We start from the raw sequence: 20,030 nt of genomic DNA, 5'->3' as shown, positions 1-20,030 counted from the left end.
AGCCTTATTTAATCATTATGAGCTAGATGGTAGATTAACATGGTCGTAACTATATACTGCAGGTCGAGCAATGTGCTTCAAGGCTCTGGGGAGGCAGTATTACTCAACAGGCCGGGGCAGACACCTCATCTGGTTGAGGTCACGCAGATCACGGAACAGCCCGTATACAAACATGATTAGTTATGTACGAGTGTTTAAATGCGGTCTTCTCAGAGGTGAAGGTCAACGCTTCTTACGTTATAGCCAACAAAGCCACCATATACCAGCATTTTGACGTTGGGATTTGTGAAAGATGTCTGTGGTATTACACTGTAGGTCATCAAGTCAGGTGCTCGGTGTTGAAGGTCATATAAGGAATGGATAGTTATTTACGAATGTTTAAACACGGTCTTCTCAGCGGTGAAGGTCAACGCTTCTTACGTTATAGCCAACAAGGCCACCATATACCAGCATTTTGACGTTGGGATTTGTGAAAGATGTCTGTAGTATTACACTGTATAACAATAATATTGATGAAAGCGGCGTAAACCCATACTCACTCACTCAGTGCCTACCCGATTCATATTTCATTGGTGTCTAACATGATAAACTGTGAAATATTAAAAAAGCGTTTCACAAGAACATTGTTAAATCATCATCGAGCGACTTGGTCTGGTTTCAGAAGCTGCTGAGTGATGCTGTGGCATGACCTACACCTTCATTGTCAACCCTTCACAAACAATAGCCATCTTCTATATTTGGTATTGTTACACCTCTGTAACGTTAGAACCTGGTCTATGACATAGAACAGCAGGGACGGTTTTGTTGTTACGATTCGCCCCATCTTTTCCGATGTGAGACTACTCCCCTTTAGGACAAATAAATACTGCAGATATATTTCAACATTGCACTGGAACAATAACAGGATACATATTGATCAACAAACAGCAGACGTTAAAAGATGGTACTTGTTGTTACCCTGTATGGGCTAAAGCAAGGACTGGTCGGCTCGGAGTCAGTATACTGTGTCTGAGTGGGGTATTCATGTTCAACTGCGGCATGGTATCTCAGTGGGCTAGCACTATAAATCAGTATCAGTCCGGTCTATTACAAGCAGACACACACACACACACGGGCATGCACGTCGCTATTTAAGTGCAATAATCTTGGACGCGACGTTAAACCCAATTTCACCTCACATTGTGAGCCTGGTTCCTGAAAGCTATCGCACCAAGTCTATGGTTAAAAGAGAGCTTTGTGGAATGGAGTCCAGGCCTTTTGTAACAAACGTAGCTTTTTAGCGTGGGCCTATTTGACACATACCTTGAGTGAAGGTATGTATATATTTGACGAAAAACCTTGAGAGTCGGATCATATTTAACACACATCACGTACAGAACCCACGTCGACTGCTTGAGAATATAGGCCACATTCACATATAGAATTACGTCTGCTGTGTATATAATTCCGTTGATTATAAGTACAAAAATGTTTAAGACATACATTCGTTTTGCATCACAGTGCGGGAAGTTTTAACGTCTCGGCACAAACATTTCTTTCGTAGTTGACTCATAACTGATAAATTCTACTGAGCTTGTGATAAAACTCGGACATATTTGATTTTGTTTGTTTGTCTGTGTATAACGCCACACTCAGCAATATTCCAGCTAGATGACAGCGATCTGTAGATAATCGAGTCTGGAACAGACAATCCAGAAATTGACATCATGACCATCGATCCACGCAAATGGGATAAGAGATGCATCAACCAAGTCAGCGAGCCTGACCACCCGATCCCATTAGTCGCCTTTTACGACAAGCATAGTCGCCTTTTACTGCAAGCATGGGCTGCTGAAGACCTATTCTACCTCGGATCTTCACGGGTCGGACATGTTTGAGAACGTATTTAAAAACATATTTGACACATACTTCGAGTGAAGATACACTTTAGAACACACATTGACCAAAGAAATATATATGGATACGTACATTGAGTAAGACTGGTGCTGACATCAGTTTTACCAAATCGATGACAGTTGTTCCCTTGTTCACCGGTACCCTTTGAGAAGGTCTACATGGTGACCCTATACGTAGTCTTCACTGGCTATACTTACATGTTGTTTAGAGAACAGATAACCATCGCTTTAAAAGAGGTATTTCGCACACGCCACCTATTTGACATTTCCGACAACCCTACACCCACTGTATCAGTATCATTCTGCATCCCACATCGCTTCATCTGCCTCCCAGTTGCAGACCTCTGCACTGATCATACTCACCTGTCGTACATATGTAAACCTACAGGTTTCCCTTCTTACCTTGCTCTCTGTGTGTAGGTGTCTCAATGGTGGAAGAAAGATCTCAAGAGGAGTAAAGTCTGTTAGAATTGGGATGTGCACATGAATCCGACAATAAATTATACTGTAAATAAAGGACACTGCATATGTAGGTACGCCATACACTACATCCAGTGCACACATACATTATCGATGCAACTAACATAGCGTGATATGGACAGTTCTATAGTCTAGGTTAGGTTAATTTAATCATAATTGAAATTGAATATTCATATGTGCCACAGAGCATGATATTGATGTGAGAAGGTTTTAATTATTTTTTATTACATTTCTGTCTGATGACTGTATTTCATCGTGCCCACTAATGCGTTGAGCTACTATATTGGATATAGCACTCATTCGAACTTTATATATGGATATATATAAAATATATCAATACGTCGAGCTTGTTTGTTTGTTGATTAACGCCGCTACATTTCAGCCACTGTCACTGTTTGAATTCAAGTATTTCATGAGTTAAACATGTCTGTGTTATTCTCTCATTCTGTAAATCCCTCTTCTCAAGAGTGTATGAATCTCGTTTTTGTTCTCTCAGTAAGGCTGGGAATATTGAATCTGGTAGAACGACCGAAGGTCCACTCTTATTTGATTTAAGTATTACGACAATCAGTACCAATTACGACAGTCAGTTAGAAGGTCGTGCCCGTGACTCTCGTCACATGGAGGTATATTTGTTACAATTACGGCCAAGACAGGGCAGCGTCGTTTCAGGACTGAAAACGTTGGTAAACATTGGCCAGGTCTCGTTCTTGATTTCCTCATTCTCAAATTCTGATCAATACTTGATTTCCGGGCAGACAGGTGTAGCCTTCCTGATTGTCACCGGAAGTGGATTCCCGTTGCAAAGCATGCGCTAGTTATCATTTTTTGACATAAAGTGAATATGCATATCAATTATTGCGATCGTGTACACCTTGATACAACATGCTACCCCAGGTTTTATCAGATCATGTAGCTGAAAGTTTTTGCCACTTAATGAGTGAGTGAGTGAGTGAGTTTGGTTTTACGCCGCTTTTAGCAATATTCCAGCAATATCACGGCGGGGGACACCAGAAATGGGCTTCACACATTGTACCTATGTCGGGAATCAAACCCGGGTCTTCGGCGTGACGAGCGAACGCTTTAACCACTAGGCTACCCGACCGCCCCTCCACCTAATGACCTACACGCGTGATGGACCTCCTATACAGTGTGGTCGTCACTGCAATGTCGTAGTTGTAGGAATAAACGAGAGGAACCTCATGTCTGTACAGTCTGGGGCGGTTGGGTAGCCTAGTGGTTATAGCGTTCGCTCGTCACGCCGAACACCCGGGTTCGAATCCCGACATGGGTACAATGTGTGAAGCTCATTTCCGTTGCCCCCCGCCGTGATATTGCTGGAATATTGCTAAAAGCGGCGTAAAACCAAACTCACTCACTCACTGTACAGCGTGGTCGTACTGCAAAGTCTTGGTAGTGCAGACAAAACTGGCAGGAATTTCTTATATATATGGAAAGAAATGTGGCCATTCCCGGAATGAAAATAAAGTTTCTTCTGGAGTAACCAAAATTCGAAAACATATGTTTTGAATAATATTCTTCTGAATAAGTGAAAAAAATGTCTTAATCAAGCGTAAAAGCTATTCAGGTATTGATATCTTCATGTTATTTGGAGTAGCTACATTAGCCGGAGGCACTAAAATGCATGCAATACCTCTCATCTATACAATATATAACACTTGTCCTTATCTGGACGGTAGAACAATAACAGTGATAACCTTGCCATTTAGTTATCCATAGTGGGTTGCACGATTCCATCTGTGGGTAGCAGCACCAGACATAAACTGTGGCCCATTGACCGAGAAATCATTTGCGTTACGACATTTATGTGTATCAATATTTACTTATGCAACATCAACCGGTGCACTCGCACAAAGGCGTCGATACAACAACCGAGATGTCGCAGTAGGTGTAGGTGTAGGTGAAGTTGAAGATGTAGGTGTAGGTGTAGGTGTAGATACAGATGTAGGCGTAGGTGACGATGTAGCTGTAGCTGTAGGTGTTGGTGTTGGTGTAGGTGTAGGTGTAGGTGTAGGTGTAGGTGCAGGTGTAGGTGTAGGTGTAGATGTAGATCTAGGTGACGATGTAGGTGACGATGTAGGTGTAGTGTAGTGTAGTGTAGTGTAGTGTAGTGTAGTGTAGTGTAGTGTAGGTGCAGGTGCAGGTGTACATGTAGGTGCAGGTGCAGGTGTACATGTAGGTGTAGGTGCAGGTGTACATGCAGGTGCAGATGTAGGTATAGTTGCAGGTGCAGGTGTACATGTAGGTGCAGGTGTAGGTGTAGATGCAGGTGCAGGTGTACATGTAGGTATAGGTGCAGGTGTACATGTAGGTGCAGGTGTAGGTGTAGGTATAGGTGCAGGTGTACATGTAGGTGCAGGTGCAGGTGCAGGTGTAGGTATAGGTGCAGGTGTACATATAGGTGCAGGTGTAGGTGTAGGTGCAGGTGCAGGTGCAGGTGCAGGTGTACATGTAGGTGTAGGTGCAGGTGTAGGTGTAGGTATAGGTGCAGGTGTACATAAAGGTGCAGGTGTAGGTGCAGGTGTAGGTGTAGATGTAGGTGTACATGTAGGTACAGGTGCAGGTGCATGTGCAGGTGTAGGTGAAGTTGAAGATGTAGGTGTAGGTGTAGGTGCAGGTGCAGGTGTAGGTGTACATGTAAGTGCAGGTGTAGGTGTAGGTGTAGGTGTAGTTGTAAGTGCAGGTGTAGGTGTAGTGTAGGAGTATCAGGTTATATATCTTGGCACATACATATACCTGTGTTATGACCTGTTAGATGTTGAAGTGTATATCCTTCAAGGTGGAATATGCAAGGAATCTCACCAGTGTTTATTGCCTCGGCGCCGAAATCATTGAGCAACATTATTACCACATCTTAACAGACCAAAAATAATCTAATATGTTCATAAAGTCACGGACCATCAGTGAACCACTCCACCATCTGGCCAGTTCGTGTAAACAGGAGAATTCAAAAATATGTCTGTTGTGATCAATGTTTTGTTTCCAGATTACCGTACAACCCTGTTTATCTGTTCCTCACGTAAACATTGTGTCCCTGAGTAAACACGAGGGAGATACTTAGCACACAGCGGTAACTAATGACCCTAGCATCTCTCATTGAGGGGAACTGAGATTGGATGATACCCATACTGGTAGCTCGTGAGTGAAGTTTATGACAGTTGAAACACTACTTACTGGGATTAGAGGCTCATACCCTGTAAGATTTGACTTTCGACCCGTTTTCGCACTATGATCCTAGCGGCACGACCGACGTAAGTCGGTATTAAGGAAGTCTGAAACGGGCCTCTTTCCACAAAGCAATATTAGCGCTAAGATGGCCGTAACTCCAACACGTTTACATAGACTTACAATACTCTTAGCGCTAAAATGTTCGTAACTCGAACACTTTAACATATGCTTTGAATACTCGTAGCTCTAAGATGATCGTAACTCCAACACTTGAACATAGGCTTACAATACTTGTAGCTAAGATGACCGTAACTCCAACAATTTAACTTTGGCTATAATACACGTAGCGCTAAGATGACCATTACTTCAACACTTTAACATGGGCTATAATACTCTTAGCGCTAAGATGATCGTAACTCCAACACTTTAACGTCGGCTTTCAATACTCGTAGCGCTAAGATGGCTTTGTGGAAGGGGGCCCTGGCTCATTTACTGCAATTGGATCAACTGAATGAGTGTGTGAGTATGGCTTTACATCGCGTTAAACAATATCCAAGAAAAGCCTTGACTGGTGTCGCCAGAAAAGGGCTGTACAATTTCTACCCATCTTGGTATCTAACCGAGGCCATTGGTGTGTAAGTCGAACGCTTTACCTACACGCTACCTACCACCGTACCACAACTGGAATATAGTATATTAACATTAATAGATGGTATAATGACTACAGTGTAAAATATCATTCACTCACTCATTCATTCCAATACAGCTTCTGACATTGTTGCCAAAACATCAACCTTCCACATTGGTTTGCAGCAACGGGCACATGCGGAACATCCGGGTTCCATCAGCCGATGGTGACACAGGCAATTGCTGTATAGTGTTCAACTACATACATGACAGAAATAGCGGCCTCTGTATGTCAATCAATTTGTAGGCGACGTCAATATAGTTGACGTCATGGTGTAAAGGCCGTTACTGCTGTAACCATGTCTGCGGGCAATGGACAAAGATGCGCTTAAATCTATGTTGGTTTGATATACAGCGTGCGTCGGTTCGAGTAACGAGTATAAAGATTCGGATCATACGACCGTTAGAACTCAGGCATGGCCGGATGGTTCTCAAAAGGGGCCTATATAGTTATTTTTGTTCTTAAATGAACAGTTTCAATGATAATGGCTTTATTACCCACCGCGAAACATAGCAGTGCATGAACATGCTGACTACATAGCAATGTCTATGCAAACACATCGATCCGCTTCTCTCTGACTTAAACGCCTAATGGTTATTTACTTGAGAAAGAGTACTATTTGTATGGGGGACAGAGAAAGCCTGACACGCAGCCTTTGTTTGACTTCCCGCCCTAATGAGTCTAAAGACTTGATTACAACGATAAACATACGAAGATATTTAAACAGCACAAATAATAAACATTAAGATTTGTTTATTCATTCGAAAATTAAAAAAAGGTCCTCCATTGTTATCAAATCTGAGGAAACGGAATATTCAAATATACAAAAGCAGAGTCTGGGTGGAAAATATTCGATTGCATTTTTGTTATCAAACTACATCCGGTTTCAAGTAGTCGGTATTTGTTCAAGAACTTTCCAACTATAAACACTGCCAGACCCTATAGCTATGTGTATATTTTCTGCTAGAAATATGCCCGGGCATAAACTCCGAACACCTTCTCACAAACGAAATCAAGGTACAAAATTTTATCGTAGACTATACACGGGTATAAACTCCTGACACCTCCATAATATCGCCATCAAGGCAAGTAATGTTGTGGTGGACTATATCCAGCCATTCAGGTATAAACTCCGAACACATACGGACTTCCGCTAACAATGACAAATAACGTAGAAGACTATACCCAGTATACACCTCCTGACATACCCTTACTACCGCCATCAAGGCAGGTTATGTAGTGGATATAGCTAGCCATGCTGATATAAACAGCTACGGACTTCCGCTAACAATGACAAATAACGTAAAAGACTATACCCAGTATACACCTCCTGACATACCCTTACTACCGCCATCAAGGCAGGTTATGTAGTGGATATAGCTAGCCATCCTGATATAAACAGCTACGGACCTCCGCTAACAATGACAAATAACGTTGTGGTAGACTATACCCAGGTATTAACCCCAAAAACCTACTCACTACACTAACAATTGGCAAATAATGTTGTAGTAGACAATTACTGGAATAGAGGACCATAAAACATTTATTTCACTTGTACCTTTACAGCTAAAGGATCGATTAACAATTATTACTTTCACACTGACGAATATTACTATTGAGCTTCGAGCCTGTAGGTGACTGTGACACAGAGAGTCATGGCTCGCCAGTCGTACTTAACGGCCGGATAACTAACGTAAACCAACACGTAACAGTTGGCAACTTACACAGTGAATTAATTATAAGTATTTATCCAGCTGTTATTAAACATGCCAGTGTATGGTAGCATCCCTGAGGCTATGAGCATATGGCATGGTGAAATATGGGTTAATCACTGAGTCACTGGATATATAATGACAGGGCTTGGAATTAACATTAAAAGTTGAACAGTTGAAACCATGGTTATGAGAAACATGTATCCTCTGTGTGGTTATTTCCTGTAAATACACGTGTAACTGACCAACACACTGTATGTTGATCACGATCAATAGACAGCAAGTGGGGTCGTGTCCGTACAGTACTGTTCAAAACAAACGCCCCCTCAATCAGGACAGTTGTGTCCACGCATGTTGATCACAGATAATAGGTAATGCTGTTATTTACAGATCCCTTAGATCAATGACGATCGCCTTTCGGAAGTTAATTTGCCCTTTGTTGATTTGAGATGGTTTTCTAATCCAGAACACTAAATGATTACGACTAGATTAAACATATGCTGACTGACTATTTGACATCCTCTTGTCTCATATTTACTCAATAAGCTCTACAGTGACAAAATAATACCTAATGGTCACTAGACATTCTGTGCGCTTGCTAGATATGCTGGATGAAGACCAGATATGTTCTTTGTTGAAAAGATATGCTCTAGGACAACTATATGAGCTCTTTGTTGAATAGATAGACATGCTCTTTGTTGAAAGGATATGCGCTATGTTGAATAGATGTTTTATGACAGATCCTTATGTGTTTTGTTGGAAATATATGCTCTGGGACAACTACATATGTTCTTGTTGAATAGATATGCACTAGGACAACTACATGGGCTCTTGGTGGACACGTGGGTGTCTAGATATACTCTATGGTGTCTAGATATACTCTATGGTGTCTAGATATACTCTATGCTGACTAGATATACTCTATGGTGTCTAGGTATACTCTATGGTGTTAAGATATACTCTATGGTGTCTAGATATACTCTATGCTGACTAGATATACTCTATGGTGTCTAGGTATACTCTATGCGGACTAGATATACTCTAAGGTGTCTAGATATACTTTATGCTGACTAGATATAGTCTATGGTGTCTTGGTATACTCTATGGTGTTTAGATATACTCTATGCTGACTAGATATACTCATGGTGTCTAGGTATACTCTATGGTGACTACATATACTCTATGGTGTCTAGGTATACTTTATGGTGTCTAGATATACTCTACGCTGGCTAGATATAATCTATGGTGTCTAGATATACTCTATGGTGTCTAGGTATACTCTATGGTGTTTAGATATACTCTATGGTGTCTAGATATACCCTATGGTGTCTAGATATACTCTATGTTGACGAGATATACTCTATGTTGTCTAGATATACCCTATGGTGTCTAGATATACTCTATGCTGACTAGATATACTCTATTGTGACTACATGGGCTCTTGGTGGACACATGGGTGACTAGATATACTCTATGGTGTCAAGGTATACTCTATGGTGTTTATATATTCTCTATGGTGTCTAGATATAATCTATGATGTTTAGATATACTCTATGGTGACTAGATATACTCTATGGTGTCTCGGTATATTCTATGGTGTCTAGATATACTCTATGGTGTTTAGATATACTCCATGGTGTCTAGGTATACTCTATGGTGACTAGATATAATCTATGGTGTTTAGATATACTTTATGGGGGGTAAAAAAACTATATGGTAGATAGATACGTCCCACGGTTACTATATATGCTCTTTGTTGAACATTACATCAATAAGTAAACCAGTATGGTTGAGGAACCAATGTTCCACCAAGAATCCAAATGATCTAATGGTTAAAAAGAGTTTTAAAAAAATCTATATTTTGCAACGTGTTTTAATCAATTCTTATACTCTCTCCGTTTGAACACAAACACACCCTAGGAAGCTATTTATTATGATACACTAAGTGAGTGAGTGAGTGAGTGAGTGAGTGAGTGAGTTGGGTTTAACGCCGCTTTTAATATTATTCCAGTAATATCACTGCGTGTCAGCGTAATGTGGTCAGCGTAGTGATGCAGGTCTCAGACGTTTACCACTTCGGTGAAACCCACGAGCACGGGTATGGTGCTGACAAACCTAGAAACATAATCGGGGCGAACCGGGATTCGAACCAACAATCATAGGTTTCTGGCATGTCCAAGGGACGCAACTCTGCACAGCGAATCGCGGCGCCTTTGACGACTGGGCCACCCGTGCCCCCTTGATACACTAAGACCTCGTTCATATCTGATAACTGATTTCTAGCGTTCCTATCACGTGACGAGAAGACTGTAAAAAGCAAATGTAGCACTCACACCACATACCGCAGTTCGTGGGCACGCACAGGTGTACTGTTGCATTTCTCCACGTATCACACGTGCTGCATTGATTACCAAGGTGTGTCAACACAGATCGAACAGCCGTTCCCAGGTGCTACTTATCCGATCGTGTCTCCTTGACCTAGTATCTGTGTATTGTCATCCAATATCACTTCCTTTACACACTAACGGTCTTTTTGTGACAAAGTATTCTTCTCCGCATCTTCCACCTGTCTGCTACCTGTGTCACTGAATATGTTCTCACACAGCTCCGAGTTTCCATAATCTACATTACCATTCTTAACATCGCTATTACAACAATGATTCTGATTATGACCACACCTATAATTATTATCAGTTTGCACTTGTGCCCAACCCCTTTGTGTTTTTGGACAATAAAATATGTTTTTAAAAAACCATGAGTTATTCAATACGATCAATATGGTAAAACTCGAATACCGTGGAAGTATTAATCATACTTGTAATTGGCTTATGAATCATACACTCATATTTTCATAGGTTCGTGTTTATTATACACGCTTGAGAAGCTGGAAAGTATTCCGACGGTTGTACTAAACCACATTCTAACGCCCAACGTTCTCCAGTACTCATCTAACCTTCCTGAGATAAGTTCGTATATCATGGAACCTAATCTGTATTTCTGATACCTGTCTCTTTGTCACTATGTGGCTGGAATACTGTCGATGTGGCGTTAAACTATGTCACTCACTCATAAATGAGTGAGTGATTTTGATTTAACGCCGCTTTTCAGCTTCATGTGGGAGGAAACCCCGAAGTAATCAGGTCTCAGACATTTCTTACTTCGGTGAAACTCACGAGCACGAGAATCACTAATACATCACAGGCCAATCATTCATCAACAAATCTGATCTGCTAAATAACCTTATCTAGGTATCATCGCGATACTCTTCAGTTGGTGAGTGTCATCAACATATATTGTACCTGTGAAGATCCCGGTAGAAATAGGTCATCAGCAACCCATGCTTGTCTTAAGGGACAAATATGCTTGTCGTGAGAGGCGACTAACGGGATCGGTAGTCAGGCTTGTGACACTTGGTTGATGCATGTCATCGTATCCCAATTGCGTAGGTCAGTGCTAATGATGTCAATCACTGGATTGTAGGGTCCAGACTCGATTATATACAGACCGCCGTCATATAGATGGAATATTTCTGTTCAACAAGAAACAAACAAACAACATATATTGACATGTCTACAAAGACGTTGATATAGATACCTCGATATGACGGCCGCGTACGTGACGACGATGGTTTGGACTATCTCTACATTCAGTGATGTATTTCAAAATGACTTATCGATACATCATGGTCTGTTAGTATCTCTACAGTGATGCCATGACAATATGTCAGCGATATCATAAAGATACATTTATATCTGAACACAGTCAGGTATATCAGTTCGTGATGTTAATATATCTACGGCCAGTGATACCATTCAAATAAATTCACATCTATTCACATTCTGTTGTATCATTCACGTATCATAGCAGCGGTGAGATAGTCGAGCGGTAAAGCGTTCGATCGTCACGCCGAAGACCCGGGTTCGATTTTCCACATGGGTACAATGTGTGAAGCCCATTTCTGGTGTCCCCTGCCATTGATATTGATAGAATATTACTAAAAGCGGCGTAAAACCATACTCACTCACGCATTAATGTCTATTAGTAACTCTATATACAGTAACTGGTATCATTGGTGTTTGTTGGTATCTGGACACAGTCGGTGAAATCATTAAAATATAATGGCATCTCGACAGTCAATGATGTCATCAGCATATATTGTTTTTCTCGACACTTTCACTGATATTATTGGCGCATGTTCGTATTTTAACACAATCAGTAACATCATTAGCATATATTGGTACCTTGCCTCTAACAGTGGTATCATTAACCAATATTGGTATCTCTACACAGCCAATGACATCATCAACATATATCGATATCTCACATACTCAGTGGTAAATCTACACACATTATGAAAGACAATCTGACATAGATGATGGTTCGGCTCAAAAACGAAAAACAAAACAACTTTTGGATGCTGGAGCGAATAGAACAAATCGGGTATAAACTTCCCGGGAAGTGGTCTATCCTAAAGCCATCCCTTTTTGTGTTCTACAAGAATTATGATAGATCTTGAGAGATAGCGTCCCCTCTGGTATTTGTGGTACATGTTCTACACGGATTATGATAGATCTGGAGAGACAGCGTCCCCTCTGGTATTTGTGGTACATGTTCTACACGGATTATGATAGATCTGGAGAGACAGCGTCCCCTCTGGTATTTGTGGTACATGTTCCACGCGGATTGTGATAGACCTGGAGAGGTGGCATCCCCTCTGGTATTTTTTGTTACATTTCTACACAGATTATGATAGATCTGGAGAGGTGGCTTACCTCTGGTATTTGTGGTGCATGTTCTACACGGATCATGATAGATCCGGAGAAATGGCGTCTCCTCTGGTATCTGTGATACATGTGCTACACGGATCATGATAGATCTGGAGAAATGGCGTCCCCTCTGGTATTTGTCGCGAAGTATTACACAGGTAATGACAGATCTGGAGAGATGAACACCGTGTTCTGTGTCATTACGCAAACCGCATCACTCAGCGACCATGACCTTTGAATTGCCTGTGAAGTCTATAGAGTATTCCCTACTTTCATGTTGTCCGTGCCCATATTAACATATGTCACTTCAAAGACGATCGAGAATGTCATGCGGACCCTGAGAAACGGTGATATGCCAACAGCCGCAGGTGAACAACAACATGTCAACATTACTTCTCGGTCACTGATTGTTCACTCAAAATGTTATTACAACGCTGTTATTTACAACGATAAACAAAAGCAAAAATAACAATCCACTCTAACACAGTATGACGCAATAGTGCAATCTAACATTGTGACGTCACAGTAAGACGCATAACATTGTGTAGGGCAGGCGTACGACACATACAATCGTATAAAATAATTCCATAATTTGAGGCTATTTACTTTTGGTTTGAAAGTATTAATAAAATAACATTTGTAAATGTGTCAAATATATATAACCCTAGCTATATATATACTAAAAAAGTCCAAAGATGAGCTGTATAATTTACAAACGGTTTCACGAATGTGATTTTCAAGGATACCCTAATTGGTACCTAATACCCAGAATCTATATATTATCCTGAGCAAGACGAAGATACATGATTGTGTAGTCTCCACACCCTTTAACGTTATATCCACCCATCTTTCTAGGGTAGTCAAGTTGTAAAGGCGTTCCCTCAAACACGCTGAATACCTGGTTCGATTCCCACGTGGGGACACAGTATCATGGTGGCGATATGGTTTGGATATTGCTGAAAGCGAGGTAAACTGCATACCACAGGTGTGCCGCGTACAATCACACAGTCTAACATCTCATAGTTCACATTGCCTTTATCCTCTTCGTCCCTGTTGAGACATAAGGCTTCAAGAAGTTTCCTCTGTGTCTTTTGTTGCGCGAGGGCTATAGTACACAATACGTTTCCATATATATGACATCACTATACAGATGAAGTAAACATTTCACTGTTGTGGACGAACGCATGTTTTGTTTTCGTTTAGCTTGTGCTGGGGCTATAGTACACAATACGTTTCCATATATATTACATCACTATACAGATGAAGTAAACATTTCACTGTTGTGGACGAACACAAGTTTTGTTTTCGTTTAGCTTGTGCTAGGGCTATAGTACACATACGTTTCTATATATATGACATCACTATACAGATGAAGTAAACATTTCACTGTTGTGGACGAACCCATGTTTTGTTCTAAATCCGTTTAGCTTGTGCTGGGGCTAAAGTAAGTACACAATACGTTTCTATATATATATGACATCACTATACAGATGAAGTAAACATTTCACTGTTGTGGGCGAACACAAGTTTTGTTCTAAATCCGTTTGGCTTGTGCTGGGGCTAAAGTAAGTACACAATACGTTTCTATATATATGACATCACTATACAGATGAAGTAAACATTTCACTGTTGTGGACGAACACAAGTTTTGTTCTAAATCCGTTTAGCTTGTGCTGGGGCTATAGTAAGTACACAATACGTTTCTATATATTTGACATCACTATACACATTAAGAAAACATTTCACTGTTGTGGACGAACACAAGTTTTGTTTCTAATTCCATTTAGCTTAATAGTCCATCCTTCCTTCAGCTCATTATTGTATTAACCATAAATAGTTACTCAACGATCCTATTCCATCACCTAAAACAGGTTTGATATCATTGATGTATTCTGACGGAAGACACACTAAGTGGTCACTCTATTTGGTTCAACAGTACGAACTATGAACGGAATGAACTTATTTGTTTTTCGGTAAAAAGTCGTGTCGAAACTCATCACTTTCATGTACACTTGTGTTTACACAAAAAGGCCATGATACACGGACTCCCATGTTAGACTTCGCTTCCTGAAAGAATTAATCGATGAAGTTTCAGCTCCACATGGCTTAATGAGACTTAAATACAACATCGGACATACTTAATGATGGATGTTATGTTACATATGTTTAAAGCTGCAAATTTCAAATAAAAGACACCTAATTGGCATCAACTTAATCGCTTTGATGGTATTGATTATTATTTAATTTGAAAGGTTTGTGTAGTGGTTTGCTGTGGTTGATGATAGACAGGTAGCTCTGAGCCGGGGGAGAGGACATCGACCAGGCTATGTAGCGTGTATAGAATAATTAAGGCTGATGGAAATTTGATACCATATACTCATAGTAATTAGTTACATAGACAGTGTATGTAGGTTTTCCTGCGCGTAAAATCGACACTGAGGTTCAGACAACAAAGCGTTTCATTTCAACTGATCAATATGCTCTCGGGTTAATTTAAAGTTTAATTTTCTGACGGTAGTATTAGTTAAATCATGAATGCTAGAAGAATGTACGGAATGTAAACAGTGCACTGCAGAAGATATAATCACTTCACGCCACTGGAGCTGTTCGACTGCCAGTATTTTATGCAAAGCTGGGATGCATAGATATGATGTTCAAGTTGCAATTAGTTTACTTAACATTTTTTCAATTCGTGTAATAAAACAAATCAGATATTTTGAAAAAATAAATCAGATATTTTGAAAAAACAAACATGTCATGAAATGAGTATAAATACCTGTGCATTGTTCTAACGATGCGAAAAGTACACCCAACGTCACACATTATAGAACTGGTAATCCGCTGTTGTTTTTTCCTGGAGTAGCGGTGATCCGAGTAAAGGCCGGCGATGCTACCGTCCATAGTGAAGCTGGCATCACCATCAGTATCCCTCCGCTGCAACACACCGGTACCACTACCGCCTCACCTTCTGCTGACGGCATCGATCAACATACCCAGTATGCACGTGATCTCTAGTGCGGCTGGCGGCCACGGACTTGACTAAAGCTGACTAATATTGACAGAAGGGGCGGGGGAGGGGTGGTTGGAGGGGCAGGGGGCTGGGGACAAGGATCACTCCCCACAGTAAATACTCTCCAGAAACAACAAAACAGCCGTGCGACGTCAACACGTTGTCACCGGGTTTCTCGACACAAAGCGGAATGTATGGGAAGTAAGGGAGAGCGATCGAGGACAGAAGGACGGTAGTTTATATCAATGCTACACTAGTTACCCGGAAGTGCCTCCGGAGTTGACAGACGACATCTTTGGGCGGCATTCAGCCCAGGCACAAATGCTTGAAAATGGCAGGGAAAATCTTACGTAACCAAGGTGATGAGGGTTTTTTCTAATCACGGGCTTCCTCAATCAACGGCAGTGTTTTCAAGCTGACATACTGCAAGTTGGTGACAGCTGTGAGATGGGAAGGACATCGGCATAGACTGCATGAGGTCGACGTTGGGTGTTAGGAACACCTTTATCTCAAGTCCACCTCCAACACTAATGAATGGCTGCTGATGAAACACACGTAGATCCGCAGACGAGATGCCAGGGCAATAATCTAGGCGACTCTCTCATTGCCGGTATTGAAAACATTAAGCGCGAATACCTTTGACTGGGCCTCCAACACGGCGGGAAGCCTTCCCGTTGTGGTGGCACCAGTCTCTTTGTTTGCATAATGGAGCACTTAAAGGACACTCTGGGAGCGCTCAGGAAACCCCTGGCAACACTGTTGGCACACCCAAGAAACACCGAGAGTGTGGTAACGATAGGAAACGCTTTTGGAACACGTCAGAAACACCAAGAGTTAAGTAATGCTCGGGAACGCTCTGGGAACACCCCAGAAAAACCAAGAGTGCGGCAACCCTCGGGAACGCCCAGGGAACACCCCATAAACACCAAGAGTGGGGCAATCCTCGGGAACCCTCTGGGAACACGAAAGAAACACCGAGAGTGTGGTAACGCTCGGGAACGCTATGGGAACATCCCAGGACCACCAAGAGTGTGGTAACGCTCTGGGAACACCCCAGAAACACCAAAAGTGTGGCAGTCCTTGGGAACGGTCTGGGAACATCCCAGAAACACCAAAAGTGTGGCAATCCTCGGGAACGGTCTGGGAACACTCCAGGACCACCAAGAGTGTGGTAACGCTCTGGGAACACCCCAGAAACACCAAAAGTGTGGCAATCCTCGGGAACGGTCTGGGAACATCCCAGAAACACCAAAAGTGTGGCAATCCTCGGGAACGGTCTGGGAACACCCCAGGACCACCAAGAGTGTGTTATCACTCGGGAACGCTCTGGGAACACCCAAGAAACACCAAGTTTGTGGTAACGCTGGGAAACGCTGGGGAACGCTCTGGGAACACTCGGGTGAGATTCTGGGAACTCTATGGATTGAAGCACTTTTGGAAACCCTTGGTAATCCTCGGCGATTTCCCTGGAACGCCCTCGTTACATGCCAAGACCGCTATGAGTATCCTGGACCAACCTTGACAATGCTCCGACACCGTAATAGTTGACCATGTATGAAGGTTCATACTCTGTTTATGCAGTGAAAGTCATTTTTTAAAATTCATGTTAAACCTGGTATCTCAGTGAACTATTGCTATAAAACCAGCATAAGTAAGAACTAGTACAAGCAACAATCACGCACGCACGCACACACACACGCACACAAACACACACACACAGACACACATCATAACATAATTCATAATATTGCACTATATAAATACCTCGTTATATTTCAGACCATTAAACATTTCTTATTGCCAAGCTATCACCATTACGCTATAATTATTTGCATATTTACCCGTGTGGGAGCATTCTGACAACAAATTCGGAAAACACTGGGAAAAGTTGCAGTTGGAACACTGTGGGGAGACCTTAAACTTCCTAGTAAGAGCTGTGTTAACAACCATACTAATTAGTTGTTACTAACCAACTATAGATTGTGTTCCAATATTTGGAGGAACATAATCAGTGTTGTGGATCCCTTACAGCACCTGCATACAGATACTCGTACACAAACGTATGAAACAGTACTGACACCCTCATAAACCCATAGAGAATCACCCAAAGACAAAACGATTTATAAATTACGTTTAACATAATATCGTTATGTATCTCTATAGTACTTCATAATGCACTACCAGAATACCTTTATATACGAATAACACGAAAAGATGCCCCAAACAAAAGGGGCTTCCGACCAACACAAGGGGATGAAGCTTACTTAGCGGAAACACGACATTTTGCTGTATAAATAAAGAATAAGCAATACTAGACCTCACATCGATTTCCTAAAGGTTTTTGCTGTGGATAGCTCAAGGCCCCTGATAGCTAATTACCCGTTCAGTGTACCCGTTTGGCGTGTCTCCACGTAATTCTATACACAGGCAGAAATGTACACTTTTACGTTTGTGAAATATGCATTAACGGGTATATGATATTCTTTATGATATTGACCAAAACGACTTGGACTTAATGATCAATACAGCGGGTTCATTGCTTCGCTATACGGTTTTATAATGACTCGAGCCTACTGGAACACATTGGGCAATCGAGAGGGGAAAAAATACTACGTTTGAAATTAACAGTGATTATGATCATGCGTTCTACCGACCACACAACGTCATCGCCGTTCCGTCCATTGATCCGTCTATGAAGCTCCATTACTGGAGCCATGGCGAATAGCATATACTGTGGCAGCCAGGGTTAATATCAAACAGCAATATGCATGAGTCGCCACATAGTCAGTCGATTTAGTCGAGGAAGTCGGCTTCAAGCCAATTATGAAAAGTTATATTACAAAAGAAGGTAGATATTCTACTAGTGATTACTTAATGCTCAGGGAAACGGAATTCAAAAGTGTATTAACTTGAGTCTACGCATATCTGACGATGCTTATATGGCAGTGAGAGTATGTTCAGTGTGAGGGAAGCAAACGCGTTGTAAACTCATGCTAACGACTTGGGTGTACATACTATTTTCATATTTGCTAGGTTACCTCTTCTCAGAGGCTTCGTGATAAACGTACGTCGGGTTGTATCTGTGTGTGAGTTACGGGAATAGTCTTTTGATAGTTTTCCAGAAAGTGTTACGAAATAATATTGTATTTGATGACCACAGAACACGTGATTGGGTTTTGTTTCCCGGAATATTGAATAATTGAAAGCTTCGTTAAAAGTGTTAATAAGTAACTTTTATGTGTATGAAGACAAAATGGTACGCATGTTATCTTCTATCTTCTCTTTTATTTATTTATTTATTTATTTATTTATTTATTTATTTATTTATTTATTTATTTATTTATTTATTTATCATTTATTGATTTATTTGTTTATTCATTTATTTATTCATTTATTTATTTATCTATATTTATTTATTTATCTATATTTATTTATTTATTTCTTTATTTACTTACATTCTTACTTATATGTTTATTTATCCAATGCTAATATTTCAATTATTCTTTTTCATATAGAAGCGGTTTAAATGAAGAATTATGGAAGACATATTTACCTGTATTTATTACCGAACATGTAAAGTGAATATAGGCCGATTGACAGCAGCAATACACTGAACTGTTTATCACCATACATACACCAGGCTATGAAATGCAGAATAGGAAACGTTAACGTCAAAAAAACAATCTCGATTATCCGACGAAACAGATTCCATTGGCGTAAATGGGAAAATAGGGTGACAGTTATATGAATGGACCTATGAGAATCAGTGATTCCACCAGGTGTTCGCGAAAAGGGTAAGCATGTCCTACTCTACCGGTAGAACCGGCCACTTACACAGTTTGCATAAGAACGTAAGTATTTGTTGTCTGACGCCGCACAGCAATACTCCTGCCATGCGACGGCGGTCTGTCAATAAACCAGACAATTAAGTGGTCGAAACATACACATCTGAGTTGTATGTATAATGTGTACATGAACTACATAATGCATGTTTAATGTAGGTCAGCCTTAATGATTTCAATAACTGATTGACTGATAGATTTCTGTTGTATATGGCCGTGAGATACAATGTCTTAAACAAGAATCAGTGTCCGTGTACTGAATTAGTTCAAGTGTCCCTATAAATATCACCTACATCCACATATCCCGTACAGTCTCACACATAATAGTGTGTGAGCTTTTAGCAATATTCCAGCAATATTACGGCGGGGGACACCAGAAATGGGCTTCACAGATTGTACCCATGTCGGGAATCGAACCCGGGTCTTCGGCGTGGCGAGCGAACGCTTT

The 20,030-nt window shown here is 41.0% G+C and overlaps 1 protein-coding gene across 2 annotated transcripts in view; it reads right to left on the bottom strand.

Moving 5' to 3' along the window:
* LOC139479173 (uncharacterized) overlaps positions 1–20,030 on the bottom strand; it is a 97,523-nt gene that overhangs the window by 27,377 nt on the left and 50,116 nt on the right. The window contains exon 1 of one of the 2 annotated variants that reach the window (XM_071261973.1): positions 15,507–15,659. The exons of the other annotated variant lie outside the window; for it this stretch is intronic. The gene's annotated coding sequence lies outside the window, so the exon portion shown is untranslated. Of the gene's footprint in view, positions 1–15,506; positions 15,660–20,030 lie in introns of those variants that run through there. 2 annotated transcript variants of the gene reach the window in all.

This window comes from Haliotis cracherodii, unplaced genomic scaffold (genome assembly GCF_022045235.1).
Source record: "Haliotis cracherodii isolate W230 unplaced genomic scaffold, xgHalCrac1.p SCAF_4, whole genome shotgun sequence".
Classification (NCBI taxonomy): Eukaryota; Metazoa; Mollusca; class Gastropoda; order Lepetellida; family Haliotidae; genus Haliotis; species Haliotis cracherodii.
The sequence above is the reverse complement of the archived record's forward strand: the minus strand, read 5'-3'. Positions and strand labels throughout refer to the sequence as shown.